Source organism: Elephas maximus, chromosome 15 (genome assembly GCF_024166365.1).
Source record: "Elephas maximus indicus isolate mEleMax1 chromosome 15, mEleMax1 primary haplotype, whole genome shotgun sequence".
Taxonomy (NCBI): domain Eukaryota; kingdom Metazoa; phylum Chordata; class Mammalia; order Proboscidea; family Elephantidae; genus Elephas; species Elephas maximus.
The window spans coordinates 62,791,349-62,810,067 of NC_064833.1; the positions used below are offsets into that span (position 1 = coordinate 62,791,349).

The 18,719-nt window shown below is 38.9% G+C and overlaps 1 long non-coding RNA gene across 6 annotated transcripts in view; it reads right to left on the bottom strand.

Moving 5' to 3' along the window:
* Positions 1–1,093: 1,093 nt before the first annotated feature.
* LOC126058989 (uncharacterized) overlaps positions 1,094–18,719 on the bottom strand; it is a 38,015-nt gene continuing 20,389 nt past the window's right edge. The window contains exons 4-6 of one of the 6 annotated variants that reach the window (XR_007513338.1): positions 16,176–16,364; positions 15,587–15,897; positions 1,094–4,121 (exon numbers count right to left, since the gene is read on the bottom strand). This is a non-coding gene — a long non-coding RNA (uncharacterized LOC126058989). Of the gene's footprint in view, positions 4,122–4,191; positions 8,630–15,586; positions 15,898–16,175; positions 16,365–18,719 lie in introns of those variants that run through there. The other 5 variants (XR_007513336.1, XR_007513341.1, XR_007513337.1 and 2 more) reach the window with 5 other exon arrangements.

Genomic DNA, 18,719 nt, shown 5'->3' on the forward strand with positions numbered 1-18,719 from the left:
AAGAAATGCGTTTTTCATTGTTGGGATTATAAGAAAGCCAGGATATTAAAGTGAAACTTACTCCTAGAATTATTAAAATTGAAATACAAAGTGCAAAAAGGGAACACATTCCAGGAGTATTTTTCTGCAAAAAAATTTTAAATTGTCCTGGGTTTTTTTATACCTTAGTCTCATACATCATTGGCATTAATGAAGAGTTGTTTTATTTTTAAACAAGACAAAGTAAACCCAGTTCCGTATGATGTGATTAAAGATGGCAGTAGAAAACGCATTTTAAACTTTTACTTCTTTTTCTTTTAACATTTCCGTATCTTCCTGCCTTTCCTTGGGAATTCGTCTCTCTAGGCAGTTTATCAGTCAGCTTCTGCCCCCTGTGGCAAGCTGAGGAGGCAGCAGTCATATGTATATATTAGTGCAGATTACAGCATGGGTGTTGTGGAGGGGCCCTGTGCTTCAGCACAAAACCAGCCCTGGGACTTTTTATGGAGGTATGGCAGGGACAGTGGAGGTCTGGGTGAGGTGGAAGTAACATTTAGGATACCCCCTCCTTCTAAGGGGGCCACTGTGGCATAGGAGTCGCTGGGTGGTGCAAATGGTTAACATGCTTGGCAGCTAATTGAGTGGTTGGAGTTTCGGGTCCACCCAGAAGAAAGGCCCAGAGATCTAACTCTGAAAGTCAGCCTTTGAAAACCCTAGGGAGCACAGTTCTACTCTGACACATATGGAGTCACCATGAGTTAGAATTGGCTTGATGGCAACTGGTATATATTGGGGCATAGCTCCTGGGCACCTTTGATTACAGCTGTGAAAGTACTGGCCCAGGGAATGATCACAGCACGGTACAGAGGCCTGCTGTTTCCTCTTTGTGTCTGGGAGACCATATTATTGTTTAGACCTCTTAGGCTTGAAAAGAAGTGAGCTCATTTAGCTTGTTGAAAACTGCCTGTCAATGACTGTACTCTATGGAAAAATATGTCAAAATGGAGACTTTATGTATTAAATATTTTACTTTATTTGCAAATAGCTTTTAATTATACATATATAAAGACTTGTGATGAAGTTAAGATGAAGAGTTATACTGATGTCAAATACAATTTTTTTTCTTTACTCAAAATGTTGGTATTCAGGCTGTGTCCTTATTAAAAGAATTTTGTTGATACATTAAGTACATTGGTAAGTGGTGTGGAGAGAATAGGAGGTTTAAGGAAGTGAAATAGCGATACATATCAATGCTGACACTGAATGAATATATTTCACCACTATTCATTGTTCATAATTCATCTTTCTATTTGGTTTGATTGAGAATATCAACACAGAAATGAGAATTAAAATACCTGATTTGGCTTCAACACAGAAATGAGAATTAAAATACCTGATTTTAATCAAGTGTGATGGAAACAAGTAAGTCAGTTTCAGCCGTGTGAAGTCAGGGAAGACAATACACCAACCTAAACTGCTAAGAGTCCTGGATCTAATCTCAGGTCTCTCACTCATCTGCTACATGGCCTTGGGTAATTTGTTTAACGTCTGTGGGCATAATTTCCATGAATTAGGATTGATTATATCTACCCTACTATTTCTATACATTATTACAAGAAACAATAAGTTGCTGGATAAGAAAACTTTTGAGGGAATGCCACTTCCAAGTACTGTCCTACTAAAAGAGACCTGGAAAGCTACAGGGAAACGTAACTTGAAGGCTTGCTTACAAGAAGCTTGACATTTAAAAGTGGATTGTTCTTGGAGACCCAGGACCCATTATTACTGGAGGGAGCTAGCTCTGTAGGGGCTTGTCCTGCCTGCAGGAAACAGATAGTTCCCTTCCCCATTCCACACCCACGTATTTGTGCAGGGAAAAATGAAAACATTTGGTTCTCCTTGGGTGAAAACAAAACCATAGACTATCATTTAATAATGGTTAATTAAAATTATATGCACTTTTAGCAGAATAAGATTTCAGTATGTACAGAAGACCCAGTATGTGCTCCCACAATACCGTGACACAGTGTCTGAGTGAACTTTTGATTTTCAACCATAAAACAAAACTTTCTACTTATTTAATTTACTCTTGTTCCCTTTTGGAATCCAGATTTGGGGGCTCCCTCTGGTGGTTGAATAAAGTATCATTTTAATATTAATATTTCCAAAAGAAAAATAAAAAAATAGCAGTCGCCTGTAATGAAATAGCTTCCTGTATAATATGAAAGCCCTTTGCTTTTCAAGATATGACACCAGTTGGGGTAGGGTGATACTAAGGATGATGATGATGATAAGGAATCTATTGAACTTTTTGACTCAGGTTGATTGGCACCATCACAGATAATGTGGTTGAAAACAAACTGGCAAAAATAAGCAGGGAAGGCAAAATTAGTTAAAAGCAAATTATACATTTTTTTAAAAAGCACAGAATTAAAAAATTAGCAAAATTCTAGAAAGCAAAATGGAAATTTAAAAACAGGTTGGGAGCTCACAAGCTGTGCCAAAAATTCAGAATCAACAAAAGCAGCATCAAAAATAAATACAACATTTTTATTGTTATAATCAATATATTACCTAACAACTTAATTTTTTAACCATTTTTTTCTTCCTATTCACCCAGAACAAAAATGTGATTGCTTCAGTAAAGAAGCCATTACTTGGACATCTATTTGATGGAAGCATTTATTCCTCCCTCATTCTTTCCTGGAAATCCTGGTGGCATAGTGGTTAAGAGCTATGGCTACTAACCAAAAGGTCAGCAGTTCAAATCCACCAGGCACTCCTTGGAAATTCTGTGAGGCAGTTCTACACTGTCTGATAGGGTCGCTGTCTTAGGCTGGGTTCTCTGAAGAAGCAAAACCAGTAAACACGTAAATATATATAAAGCGAGATTTATATCAAGGAAGCATCTCATGGAATTGTAGAGGTTGGAATGTCCCAAGTCTGTGGGGTCAGGATAGAGGCCTTTCCCAATTTGCAGAGCTACAGAAGCTGGTGAACCCAAGATCAGCAGGTTGAAGAGCAGGGCTCCCACTCACAGGCTGTGAAGGTCAAGGACTCCCAAGGTATGCAGAAAAGATCACAAGGTTTCTCTTGATTCATGTTGCTGCAGGGGCTGGCGAACCCAAGATCAGCAGGTTGGGGAGCAGGACTCTTGCTCACAGACTCTGAAGATCAGCAAATCCCAAGATGGACAGGTAAGCAGCTAGCTCAAGTCCCAAGAACTGGAGGTCAGACAAGAGGCAGCTTCTGGATCCAGAACAAGCCAAAAACCTTGGCAAGGCAGCAGGAAGGAAGTAGGCAGTGGAAGGTGGAGAGATGAAGGCTGAGGGGGTGGTGAGCCACCACAGGCCCCCCCCACCAATACTACCCAGAGATTCCACCATGGGGGTGACCACGTATCAAATTTCAACAGGGAAGTGATCACAACATTATACAACTGCCAAAACACTGAAATCATGGCCCAGCAAGGTTCACACACAATCTTAACCATCACAGTTGCTGTGAGTCATAAAACAGTTGCCATCTAGTTGACTCTAACTCACGGTGACCTCACATGTGTCACAGTAGAACGGTGCTCCATATTTTCAATGGCTGATTTTTCAGAAATAGATCACCAGGACTTTCTTCTGAAACCCCTCTGGTTGGACCTGAACCTCCAGCCTTTTAGTTAGCAGCAGAACATGTTAATCGTTTGCACCACTCAGGGAGTCCTCACTTTTCCCCAGTTCTCATAGAAGAATGTGACTTAGTTTCAGCTCTCTTTCAGCCCCTCTCCTCCTTTCCACTGATCGGTGATGGAGTATTACTATTTCAGTTTCTTTCAGAGAGTAGAGTGAGAGTCCTAACTGCTTGCTGATTCATAGGGAAACGGTGCTGAAAAATTCTCTTCTACTGAAGTTGTGCGGAGTATCAGAAATTCCTGTTATTGCCAGGGTCCTTTAACAAATACGTTTTCTTGGCTAATGGCATAAGTAGCAATAAATATGGTGGTATGTGAGGGTTCTAGAAGTAGAATGAAGAGAAACAGTGGCTCTCATTTCTGAAAATTTTTCCAGTAAACTGAAGCCCACCACATACAGCCCTCATCATTCCAGCCTGCATCAAATTCTTCATGATTTCTTTTTCTAAAGAAGCATGTCCTAAACAACACCATGAAGAAAATAAGTCACATTAATTTTCTCCTCTCTATCTGATTGAAAAGAATTTTCGTTATCATACATTAAGAACTAAAAAAAAAAAAAAAATTCAGAGGGAGATGGCCTTAAGCATAGAAAAGTAAAGTCATTTGTCACTTTTGTAGGATAAGCTTTTGGAATCTGAGCATTCTCAAAACTCATCAAAAGCTCTCATGTCAGGAAAGCATATACGTCCTCTGCCCCCCCTCCCCCCACCTATATGGATAACATTTTGAAGAATAGGAATTCCAGAACACTTAATTGTGCTCACGAGGAAGCTGTACACAGACCAAGAGGCAGGCATTCAAACAGAGCAAGGCGATACTGCATGGTTTAAAATCAAGAAAGGTGTGTATCAGGGTTGTATCCTTTCACCATACTTATTCAATCTGTATGTTGAGCAAATAATCTGAGAAGCTAGACTATATGAAGAAGAATGTGGTATCAGGACTGATGGAAGACTCATTACCAACCTATGATATGCAGATGACACAACCTTGGTTGCTCAAAGCAAAGAGGACTTGAAGCACTTACTAATGAAGATCAAAGACTACAGTCTTGAGTATGGATTATGCCTCAACATAAAGAAAACAAAAATCCTCACAACTGGACCAATAAGCAACATCATGATAAAGAGAGAAAAGATTGACGTTGTCAAGGATTTCCTTTTACTTGGGTCCACAATCAATACCCATGGAAGCAGCAGTCGGGAAATCAAAAGACGTATTGCAATGGGCAAATCTGCTGCAAAAGACCTCTTTAAAGGGTTGAAAAGTAAAAATGTCACTTTGAGGACTAAGGTCTGCCTGACCCAAGCCATGATATTTTCATATGTATGCAAAAACTTTACAATGAATAAGGAAGACTGAAGAAGAATTGATTCTTTTACATTATGGTGTTGGTAAAGAATATTGAATATATGCTATCATGGACTGCCAGAAGAATGAAAAAGTCTGTCAGTCTTGGAAGAAATACAGCCAGAGTTCTCCTTGGAAGCCAGGATGGCGAGACATCTTCTCACATACTTTGGCCATGTTATCAGGAGGGACCAGCCCCTGAAGGAGGACATCATGCTTGGTAAAGCTGGCAGTCAGCGAAATTAAGGAAGACCCTCAATGAGATGAATTGACACAGTGGCTCCAACAACAGGCTCAAGCATAGTAATGATTGTGAGGAAGGTGCAGGATGGGGCAGTGTTTGTTTCTGTTGTACACAGGGTCACTATGAGTCAGAACAGACTTGATGGCACCTAACAACAACAACAAATCTAGATATACATATTGTATATATTTACACAAGTGTCTCTGTTTAAACGTTCATCTTAATGTAGCGCAGGCCATTTCTAGGACAAACATAGTAAGCAAAAGGAGAAGGAGAAGTGAATCTGTCTCAAAAGGTCACATTGTCTCAGATTCCTACTGCACTGGAAAATGCCACTGAGTTAGGAATTGAACAACATGAAAAATATATTAGGGTTATTCCTTGAGCTATTGATTAATAACAGCCCTGGCACTGCAGTAGTTAAGAGTTTGGCTGCTAACCAATATGTTGGCAGTTCGAATCCACCAGCTGCTCTTTGGAAACCCTGTGGGGCAGTTCTACTCATTTCTATAGGGTCTCTATGAGTTGGAACCGACTCGACGGTACCTAACAACAACAACATTGATTAATCCGAAATAATAATTTGAGTAAAATAGGAATTGAGAACTGCCCAGAGATTGAAAGTTGGCAAACTTTAAGGAGATAGCCACAGCCAGCAGGACCCACCCCCCCAAATGGCAATTTTTATCTCTTCTCCCAGGCTGTACCTACTGTGCACAGGACATTTGTACAGGCATGCTCCAAGGGATAAAAAAGGAATTCTAATGTCAATTATGTTTGGAGAATGCATCTGTATTATATCTCCCCCTGGAGATAGAAAAAGTAGAAGAAAAAGGAGGAGGTGGGGAGAGGAAGGAGAAGGGGAGGAAAAGAAGGAGGAAGAGAAAGCAACCTAGGTTGTTTTGTTTCATCGGAATTTCTTAAACTCACTTCACCATTAAACCTGTCTTTCCCTATCCTCTCAGCTGATGAAAAGTCCATGAAACTAGTATTACACAGCTCATACTTAGGGAGAGCTTCACCGTAGAATTGAGATAAATGTAGCAACTAAGTAAGCAACTAACACGATAACTCTGTCAAATGTCATTTAAATAACAGGTAGTGTCCAGGTTTTTGTGTTCAGCTTTGATCTCTTACATACCTTTTTCTTCCTGGGAATGGCCTATCGAGAGAAATCACTAGTTCCCAGGCTGGCTTCAAATTATAAAAGACTGTTTAAAAAGCACCGATATCTGTGTATCACACCTAGGAATTCCAATAATAATGTTCTGGAGTCAGGCCCAGACACCGATATTTTTAGAAGCTCCAGGTACCCAGGAGTTGAGAACCCCAGGTAAATAGTCAAAGGACACCTCCTTGCCTCTCAGTAACAGCTCTTTGGTTTCCTTTCCATCCTCTCTGTCCTCCTTACCAGTAATTGTTTTTGTCTTCCTCCTTCACTAAGAGCTCATTCAAAGGTGGCAAAAAGAAATAAAAGGAAGGAGAGACAGAAGGGACCTAACTGCTTTTCTGGCCTAATCTCCAGCCCAAAGAACTCTTAGGTTTAATCTTCTGGTAAAATACCTAGGTGATCTCTGAAAATCTATTTAATTTTACCATAGGCTTTATATGCCAGACCTGGCATTATCACTGGAAAATTGCTTTAGCTTTGTGTTTCTGGTGTGAGAAAGGGTACCCTAATGAAATCTATTCAAAAAGAGTAGCACCATGTAACAGTTTCATATATGGGGCTACCAGTATGCAGGCACAATAAGCTTGTTCTTGTTACTAGACGGCCTCAGGTTAGGAGAAGGGCAGGATAAGTGTACCATTAATCACAAAATCTGCTGCATTGCAACTCAGTAGAAAATTCAGTGTGCCCTTTTCCTTTAAATGCTGAGGTTGGCTTCCTCTTACTAGATATATGCATTCACATCCTTTTTCCAGTGTGGTCTGATTTCATCCGCAATGAACAGTAGTTCCAACCGGCTTATAACTCTTCCCCTAGACGGAATTCTTCAGTCCAAAAAGAAAAAGCTTCTGCTCAAAGAGATTTAATGGTTAGTTTCTAATAACCTCATCTTTGCAAATAAAAATGCTTCTTAAAATTTTCATATGCTCTTCATAGCAAAATTTTGGTAGCCAGACTAGGGTCTCCATCCCATGTTCTTCACAGGAATATTTGCATAAGTTTCAGGCTTTCTCTTAAGTTATATTTCTGCCAAGAGCCACTAAAGTCGATTACTAGCAAGTGACTCATTCTTTAGTGCCCAGCATCCCAGCACATGTGATTGAAGTCCATGTCTTAGCAACATTACAAGTCAACGCGTCATGCACTTTCAGGGCTGCTCTTAATTTACGGAAACTATGAATATTCCCTCTGCCAAGATGCAGGATCTGCTGCTTCTATTGTCAGCCTTCATAAGCTGCACTCCTCCACATGTAAATGGTGATGACAAAGACAGTCCATTCCCAGTGCAGTTTCCAACAAATTAGCTGGAATTCTCCCCCTTTCTTCCACTTAGAGCTTATGCCAGAAATCAAATGAGTGACAATGATGTTATTATAAGGATAACCTGGAACACAGATACAAAGGTTGTATAGGAGAATGAAAACAAGTAAGTGGCCTCATCAAACCGAAAGTCCCTAGGCCCTGCAGGTTTCTTCTAACTGACTTCTTACCTACCTAGGTAAACTAGGAGAGTAACCCAGAAGCACAGTTGTACTCTTTTGTATCCTCAGTGTAGGACAGCTCCCCCCATCCAAGCACACACGAGGTGAGATAAAGAGCTCATACAGTTACTAGAACTGAAATCTGCTACTTGCTTTTTTGCTTTTTTCTAGCACATATATAGAGAAAAACACTAAGATTTGTCCCCCGTGGCCACAGCTCTTTCCCTACCTGCCCCAGGTGCAGGAAAACTGAATTTATATTTACATTTGAAAGGTGAATTAAAAAGGTAGCCAGATGTCATGGATTGAATTGTGTCTCCCCCAAATATCTGTCAACTTAGCTGAGCCAAGATTCTCAGCATTGCGTGATTGTTCACCATTTTATGTGATTTTCCTGTATGTTGTAAATCTTATCACTATGATGGAATAACACAGATTAGCGGCAGTTATATTGATGAAGTCTACAAGTTTAGATAGTGTCTTAAGCTAATCTCTTTTGAGATATAAAAGAGAGAAGGGAGCAGAGAGACATGGGGACCTCGTACCATCAAGAAAGCAGTGCTGGAAGCAGAGCATGTCCTTTGGACCTGAGGTTCCTGCGTTGAGATGTTCCCAGGCCAAGGGAAGACTGATGACAAGGACCTTCCTCCAGAGCCGACAGAGAGAGAAAGCCTTCCCCTGGAGCCAGTGCCCTGAATTTGGACTTCTAGCCTACTGGACTGTGAGAGAATAAACTTCTGTTTGTTAAAGCCATCCACTTGTGGTATTTCTGTTACAGCAGCACTAGATGACTAAAACACCAGGTAAACAGAAAGGTGAACCATGAACAATTGATCCATGCTATTTGGGAGGAAACAGCATGCCTGTACAGTCTTGACTTTATTCAAAAAGGAGTACAAGGAATGAAAATAAAATCTTGCCCCCCTGCAAAAAAATTGTTTAAAAAAAAAGGTCAGGAACCATAGTGTGCAAATCATAGACTAAGCACATTCTTTGCAAAAATAATTACTCCGGGAAACAGAATAAAATCCTAAAGAGAAACTATAGTGTCAAGAGAATTAAAAATATATAAAATAATATAAGCTTTATTATATGCAGGTAATTCCTTTCTTTTCAAGTTCCCAGGGAAGTTATTAAGATTATATATTATATATACATTCAAGCCCATGCTTATAAATTTAAAAATCTGTTTGAAAGATATCGTTCCTGGAACAAAATAAGTGAACCAAATTATCTCAAAACAAATCAACAGTAAGAGAAAGCACTGACAAAGCTGTTAAATGATAACAACTAGAAGTGTTACAGGAGAATTTTGTCAGACTTCAAGGAAGAGTTTATTTTTATGAACACACAGAGAAAAAAAGAAAGCTGTACCACCTTTATATAGAGTTACTGTAACCCAGAAACAAAATCTGACCAAATAGCCTACAAAATACAAAACCACAGACCAATCTTAATTTAAATTGAAGAGCAAAAATTGTTAATAAAATGTTAACATTTGTAATCCAGTGCTGTATTAAAATTCTATTATATGACCAAGCGATGCTCATCCCATAATGTAATAGTTTAATGGTTACTAACATAATTTCTTCGTAAATAGATGAAGGAAATACTATTCTGTAACCATTTTGAAAGATGCTGATAAGTCATCAGACACCTAATTCTACATTTTCTGGACGTTTTAATAAAAAATCTTAACATGATTTTTTTTAAAAAACTCAAACTAACAGCCAGAAGTTTTTACTCTCAATGCGACCATCAATATTATTAATATTAATATATTATTGTAGAAATGCTAGCCAGAGGAATTTTGTCAAAACTATTTTTTAAGAATATGAGATGTAAATAATGGAAAAGAAGAGTCACATAACAAAGATTCCAAATCTATTAAATAAATGTTACTTGTAGATAAAATAAAGAAATAAATGTTATTTGTAGATAACATTAAGAAAAGAATTCTGGCTGAAAATAACTTGAAATGAAGAGAGTTCAACAAAGGCATTCAGTTACAGAATTACTGTTTTAAAATATAGCTCAGTAAATAGCAAATTAAAATATAATAAGTATACTCCGTTCACAAGGCAACTGTTCATACAAATTAAGTTGCTATTATGAATGGAATATACTTATTATATTTCAATTAGTTATTATATTTTAATTAGTTATCAAAATATTAATTGTGAGTGATAGGGTTCCATGTCGGTTTTTTCCCCCCACTTTGTTCTTTTTAAATTTTTGTTACTGCTTTTTAAAAAAAAAGAAATTGATTTTATAATCAAAACCAAAGACCTATGTTCTTCAAAAAATTGAAAATGAGGTACGCTAGGATTAACATCAAAATATTTACCACTAAATTTTAATCGATGACACAATTGAATAAAGACTTAACTTTACAGTATTATTTTTTAGTACTAGAAGAGTGTTTCAAAGACGTCAAACTCAAGCCCCCATCTTCAGACAGGAAGTCTTAGGGCCTCACAGGTTACAAGGTTTGTTTAAAGCTTCTGGGTAGTTAGTGGCAAAGTCAGGGTTATAACTCACGACTTCAGATTTCCAGTCCACAGTTCCTTTAGTCTTACCTAACTTGTCTTATCCATTTCCCTGTAATTCTTAGTTATTATTGATCTTTGTTTAATTTTATTTAGATTTTATCTCCAAATGTTCTTTCAACTCACTCTAGGGCTTTGAGCTTGGAGTCAAAATCTAGCTATGACAATTTAGAAATTCAGAATTCAGTCTATCTTGATTATCAAGGATTCTTGCATGTAGCTTTTCTCATCCAGTACTGACAAGTCTTCCACAGCCCTAAGATGTTTATTTTCTAAGTTGATGAAACTAAAAATGGGATTATGTTCCTTTTCCTGTGACTCCTCTGCCCCCTACTTTGCTTCCTATCCATTTAAAAACAGAAACATTAAAGAGAAAATACACTTTCACAGAAGTACATATCCACGTTGCCAGTTCCTGAAACCAGAAGAGAAGTTTTTATGGCCAGATACTGGATATTGCTTTAAAATAAAATGGTTAGACTTAGTATTTAAAATCATGATCCATAATTCCAGTCTATAAACTTGATTCAGAAACAAACATCCTTCTTTTAAATCTAGTAATAAATCCAGACTTAGCTGGCTATAACTACCATGGTCAACATTAATTATTAATATAATAACAAACTAAATTACAAAGTACAAACAATTAGAGACGGGGATGGTATGTAAATCATGAAAACGAAAGCAGTGCAGTTTGAACAGGGAAACTCATTGCCATGGAGTGGATTCTGACTTACAGTGACACTATAGGACAAAGTAGAACTGCCCCATAGGGATTCCAAGGAGAGGCTGGTGGATTTGAACTGTCAGCCTTTTGGTTAGCAGTTGAACGCTTAACCACTGTGCTACCAGGGCTCTTGGGTAGGGAAAGGAGAGAGTAATTTGGCTGAACTCCTCAGGAGGCAGAGGCAGAGGCAGAGGCAGAGGCAGAGGCAGAGGCAGAGGCAGAGGCAGAGGCAGAGGCAGAGGCAGAGGCAGAGGCAGAGGCAGAGGCAGAGGCAGAGGCAGAGGCAGAAGAGGAGACAGGCTAAAGGCAGGACTCGTAATTTTTAATGAACCTTAGAGTTGGTCAATGTGCTATGCTATGATGGTTGGGACACCTCCCATCTCACCCTGCCCAACCCTCATATTACTTATATCTTATGCTTATCTAGTTCACTCTCCTAGATGAATTTTTTATGAAGCTCTCCCTCTTCAAGCCTCAATCGTCAATCTCAGCTGAGGGTTGTGTGTGCTTCTTACTTTGCTGAAAACATTGAAGCGATCAGGACAGAGCCATCAGGGCCCCTGCCCCCTATCATACTTACCCATAGTATCTACCCTTATACACTCTGTTTCCTGTTATTATAGATAAACTGCCTGCACCATCAATTCCCCCTCCATTCTGATCATTTCCATTAGCATACAAACATGCCATTATTAAAATATTTCTCAAAAAAACACATGCACTCTCAACTCTCCTCCCCTTACCTCTTCATTCTCTAGATTCTGCCCATTACTCCTTATACATGGTATCCCTGCGCCTCCCCTTCTCCTAGCCTTTGCCATGGCCTAAACCATGCCCATATCAAGATCTCCAATGACCTCCACATGGCTAAATCCACTAATCAATTATCAGTTTTCATCTTACTTGACCCAAGTTAGAGGCATTTAAAAAGGCTCTTTATTTGGCTTTCAAGACATGCTCCTGATTTTACTCCTTCCTCACTAGTTACTCCTACTAGTTGCTTCTGCTGGCTCTTCCTCTTCTAACTGTTTAATGCTCAAGTGCCCCACAGCTCAGTCCTTCCATCTCTCCTCTAGCTACTTTCACTGCCTCGGTGATTTTATCTTGATGCATAACTTTCAATATCATCTAGTCACTGACAACCCTCAAATTTATATCTGCAGCTCACAACTGTCCCCAGAAAGCCATGTTCACATATCTAACAGCCTAACATGGTGCCCACACTGTTACCATATCCAAAACAGGGTTTTTCTTCTCTCCCAAATGCTGTGCTCCCCTTCCTCATCTCAGTTAATGGAATCACCATCCATCCAGTTGCTCAAATCAAAAACCTGGAACTTATCCTTGACTCCTCTATTTTCTTCACACTCTACATCCAATCTGTTAAATTATGATGGTTCTATCTTCAGATTTCTACCCAGGATCTGACCTCTTCCTAACATCCCCACTGTTGCCAGTTTGGACTAAGTGATCAACTTCCCTCACTGGATTATTACAACACCCTCCTAACTGGTTTTCCTGCTTTCATCTTTAACTCATGCCATCTATTCCCAACAAAGCAGCTCAGCTTTCAATTATGTATTTATTTCTATAGAAAACCATTTTACTAATTGTAAAAGTAGAAAGATCTAGAAAATAGAAACTGTACATAAGCAATAAGAAAGGTGCTAAGTAAATGCAATATGTTATTGTTGATGCTACAACAACAGGGATACTCTAAAAGTACAATTATCTTATTGTAAAGCCCATCGTAGTAATGAGTTGCTGAGATTCATTTATTTATGAATTCATTCACTCACTTAAGAACTATTTATTGAATATCTGCTATGTGCCAGGATAGTAGATGGATGGTAACATTTAAAATACTAATCTGCTTAAAACTCTGCAATATAGACCTCCCCATTTTAGGGCAAAAGACAAAATTTTAAATTTCCTACAAAGCTCTACATATCTGGCCCTGCCATTACCTCTGTGACCTCCTCTCCTATTGCTCTTCCACTCTGCTGGATTCCTCTACTTCGGCTACCATGGATTCCCTAGTTTTCCTAGAAGAGAAACCCTTTTACCTCAGGGACTTTGCACCTGCTGTTCTCACACCTTACAGCTGATCTGTCAACAAATCCTGACGGTTCTATCTTCAAATCAATTCCAAAACTTCAACTCTTCTTACCACAAAAATATTCTTTTTTTTTTTTTTTGCCCAGATATCTGTAGGGCTTACTGTTTGCTCAAATATCAATCTACCAATGAGGCCTAACCTCATTTTAACACTTACCCCTCTATGTATTCCACAGATTCCTTGCCTTGCTTTATTTATCTTCATAGTACTTATAACCATCTTACTTACTATGCAACTATTTTTATGTTTTACTGTCTATCTCCTCCTACCAGAATGGGAGCCCCATAAGGACAGGGATACTCACTGTTTTGTTCACTGCTATATTTCCACTGTCTAGAACTATGCCTGGCACATAGTAGATGCTCAATAAATAGTTCATAAGTGATTGAATGAATTAATAAATGAATGAATCTGAGCAACTCATTACCACGATGGGCTTTACAATAAGACAATTATACTTTTAGACTACCCCTGTTGGTATTATAGTATCAACAGTAACATATTTACTTAGCACCTTTCTTATTGCTGTGTATAGTTTCTATTCTCTAGGTCTTTCTACCTTTACAATTAGTAAAATAGTTTTCTGGAGAAATAAATGCATAATTGAAAGCTGAGACAACCATCAAGATAGTTCCAAACATCTGAATCTTGGTTGCAACACAAGCTTAGTTTGTGTATCCCGGGATTCAGATAGTGTGATCTTTCCATCCTGCTTACTTCATATCTTCAGTGTCAACTGACCCCAGTCATTTCCCTTTGCTTCTCATGGTATGTTTTAAATCGATTTAATAAAACGTGTGGTTCAAGATTTCATAACTGGTCTGTGAGCCATTCTGTTCTGTGACCTCTAGGGTAGCTTGTCTGGTGTCTTAGTTATCTAGTGCTGCTGTAACAGCAACAGTAATAGAAATGCCACAAGTGGATGGTTTTAACGAAGAGAAATTTATTCTCTCACAGTCTACGAGGCTAGAGGTCCAAATTTAGGGTGCCAGTTCCAGGGGAAGGCTTTCTGTCTCTGTGGGCTCTGGGGAAGGTCCTTGTCATCAATCTTCACTGAGGAGCTTCTTCTCAGCGCGGGACCCCGGGTCCAAAGGAAACCGTATTCTCCTGGCTCTACTTTCTTGGTAGTATGAGGTCCCCTGTCTCTCTCCTCACTCCTCTCTTTTATAACTCAAAAGAGATTGACTTAAAACACAACCTAATTTTGTAGATAGGGTCCTGCCTCATTAACATAACTGCCTCTAATGCTGCCTCATTAACACCATAGAGGTTGGATTTACAACACAGGAAAATCACATCAGATGACAAAATGGTGGACAGGCACGCACTACTGGAAATCACGGCCTAACCAAGTTAACACACATTTTTGGGGGACACAATTCAATCCGTACTACTTGGAGGCTACCATTTCATCAAGGTAATTTCCCGCACAACACTGGCGGTTATTTATACTTTCTATTTTTTTTTTATTGACTATAGATAGATGTGTTGCAACTAGAACTTTATGATAAAAAATATAAATTCGTGATATAGTATGCCTTCAAGAATTTAAAATTAGAAAAATAAGTCCAGATGATTTAAAGATTTGACCTTTGTTTTGAGTAGTCTGAAGGTCGGCAGTTGGAATCCATCGGCACTCCTTGGAAACCGTAGGAGGCAGTTTTACTTTGTCCTATAAGGTCACTATGAGTCGGAATCGACTCGATGGCAATGGGTCTTTTTTTTAGTCTATAAAGGTGACAATGACAACATTTGGAAGATTTGTCTTTAAAACATGAAAACATCATGTAAGCATGTGTCCTTTTCACCTTTTTCCACATGTGAAAACACAAGAGATTTCAAAAAACAATAACTGGTAGGGCAAATGCCAGTATATTTGCCTCCCTCTAACATTAAGTCGACAACCAGTTTCATAGAAAGTTCCAACTGCAACTTTCTGGGAAATGATAATGGACAGTAGTACTTCCAGTTGGCACTATATTTGTATATGAAGTTTTCTAGAAACAGAGAAAACTGGTAATGTAGGTGCTATTGCCAGCTCCCTGTGTTCCTGTGTGGGTGGTACTAAGAAGACCCATCTTCTTCCTTTCTTAAACCATTGTAATGTAGAGTCACTGAAAATTCTTTTAAAAGTGAGAGATATTAAGGATCAGGGTTATTTTATGGAAGAGGAAAAGCTACTGTTAAATCAGCAAACTGTTGGTTTGTTAATTGCCTAGGTCTACAATAATAAAGTATCACAAACTGGGAAGTTTGAAACAATAGCAATATATTCACTTACAGTTCTGGAAGCCAGAAGTCTGAAATCATGGTGTCAGCAAGACCAGGCTGTCTCTGCTCCCTGAAGGCCCCAAGGGATGATTCTCCCTTGTCTCTTCCAGCTTTTGATCGTAGTTTCTGTGTGTCATCAAGTCAATTCCAAATCAGCGACTCTATAGAACAGACTAGAACTGTCCCATAGAGTTTCCAAGGCTGGAATCCTTACGGAAGCAGATCACCAAGTCTTTCTCCTTTGGAGTGGCTGGGGATTCAAACTGCCAGCCTTTCAGTTAGCAGCGAAGTGCTTCCATTGTTCCACTAAAGCTTCTGAGGCTTCACAGAAAAAAAAAATGAAAAAAAAATGTTTTGTTTTGTTTTGTTACAGTTAAATAACTCCTGGGTTTGTTCACTACAATGGTGTGCCTTAAGGAAATAATTTTTTTAAATTTTCCCCAAAAGAAAAGAAATAGACTCACTGTTAGTTTTGAACCCACCAATGCATACCACTACTGTCAATATTGATTGTTGAGGCCAAGCTTCTGATAAGGATGTTTGAATCTAATATTGTGTGTTGCACATGCACACACATGCACACACACAATCACCCCTACCTTGCCAACATCACTCAGTCACCCAGACACCCTTCAGATCTTGCAGAATTCCAGAGTCTTGTGGGTCCTTACACATCTTGAACGAACAAATCTGTCTTGGAAGAAGTAGAGCCAGAATATTCCTTAGAAGTGAGGATGGCGAGACTTCATCTCACATACTCTGGGCATGTTATCAGGAGGGACCAGTTCCTAAAGAAGGACATCATGCTTGGTGGAGGGTCAGAGAATAAGAAGAAGACCCTCAGTGAGATAGATTGACACAGTGGTTGCAACAATAGGTTCAAACATAACGATGATCATGAGGATGGTGCAGGACCGGGCAGTGTTTCGTACGGTTGTACACAGGATCTCTATGAATTGCAACTGACTCAAGGGTACCTAACAATAACAACAGTAGATCTTGAGGTCCTCATCAGAACTTTGTGTAAAAAAGGAGCAGCTGTATGTCCTTGATTAGAGAACTGAGTCTTATTACATCCTAGCATGAATCTGGTAACTTTGGTGGCATAGTGATTAAGAGCTACGGCTGCTAATCAAAAGGCTGGCAGTTCGAATCCACCAAGTGCTACTTGGAAATCCTACGGGGCAGTTCTACTCTGTCCTAAAGGGCCACTAGCAGTCAGGATTGAATCGATGGCAATGGGTTTGTTTTTTGTTTTTTTGGTATAAACCTTAGAATGCATCACGTGCAACTGAAAAAATAGTGCAATAGTTTCTCATTACATATAGTGTGTTTACTTCTACTGAAAGGTTCCACTAATGTCCAACTTAATAATTTACTAGATTGTTTCACCTTTACAACTGCAAAAATAATCAAAGATATTTCCTATTATCTTAGGAAAATGCTTCTAAGTCCTCAACCTGTATTTTACTATCACATAAAACAGTGTAGGTATAAGCTGCTAACTAAAAATCTACCCGTCACTCATCTGTCAGTTTGTAGTACTGTGGTGGCTTCAGTGTTGCTGTGACACTAGAAGCTATGCCATCGGTATTTCATATACCTGCAGGGTGACCCATGGTGGACAGGTTTCAGTGGGACATCCAGCCTAAGGCAGACTAGGAAGAAAGACCTATCAATCTAGTTCTAAAAAAAGAAAAAAATGGCCAGTGAAAAACCTTATGTATCTTAGATATCTAGTGCCTCTACAACAGAAATAGCACAAATGGATGGCATTAACAAATAGAAATTTATTCTCTCATATTCTAGGAGGCTAGAAGCCCAAATTCAGGGTGTCAGCTCTAGGGGAAGTTTTTCTCTCTCTGTTGGTTCTGGGGGAAAGTCCTTGTCATCAATCTTCCCCCAGTCTAGGAGCTTCTCAGAGCAGGAATCCCAGGTCCAAAGGATGCACTCTGCTCCTGGTGCTGCTTTCTTGGTGGTATGATGTCCTCTTGTCTCTCTGCTCACTTTTCTCTTTTATATTTCAAAAGAGATTGACTCAACATACAACTTAATCTTATAGACTGAGTCCTGCCTCATTAACATAACTGCTTCTAATACTACCTCATTAACATTATAGCAGCAGGATTTTTTTTTTTTATGGAAATCACATCAGATGACAAAATGGTGGACAATCACACAATGCTGGGAACCATGGTCTAGCCAAATTTACACACATTTTTAGGGGGCACAATTCAATCCATAACATTATGAAGAGCAGTAGAACATTTTCTGACATCCTGCTGGAAGAAAAGCCCTTCAGGTTGGAAGGCACTCAAAGTATGACTAGGGTGGAGCTGCCTCCTCAAAGTAGAGTCGACCTTAATGACGTGGATGGAGTCAAGCATTCGGGACCTTCATTGCTGATATGGCATGACCCAAAATGAGAAAAAACAGTTGCAAACATCCATTAATAACTGGAAATTGGAATGTACAAAGTATGAATCAAGGAAGATTGGAAGTTCTCAAAACGAAACGGAACACATAAAGATAGATATTCTAGGCATCAGTGAGCTGAGATGGACTGGTATTGGACATTTTGAATCAGACAATCATATGGTCTACTACGCCAGGAATGAGAAATTGAAGAGAAATGGTGTCGAATCCATCATCAAAAAGAACATTTCAAGATCTATCCTGAAGCACAACACTGTCAGTAATAGGGTAATATCCATACGCTGACAAGGAAGACCAGTCCATATGATTATTATTCAAATTTATGCACCAACCAGTAAGGCTAAAGATGAAGAAACTGAAGATTTTTACCAACATCTGCAATCTGAAATTGATTAAACATGCGGTTAAGCTTTGTTGATAATTACTGGTGATTGGAATGCAAAAGTTGTAAGCAATGAAGCAGGACTGGTAGTTGGAAAATGTGGTCTTGGTGATAGAAATGACGCGGGAGATCGCATGATAGATTGGTGATAGAAATGATGCGGGAGATTGCATGATAGACTTTTGCAAGACTAACAACCTATTTCTTGGAAATTTTTTTCAACAACATAAATGGTGACTATACAAGTGGACCTCACTAGATGGAATACACAGGAATTAAATTGACTACATCTGTGGGAGGAGGCAATGGAAAAGCTCAAAATCAT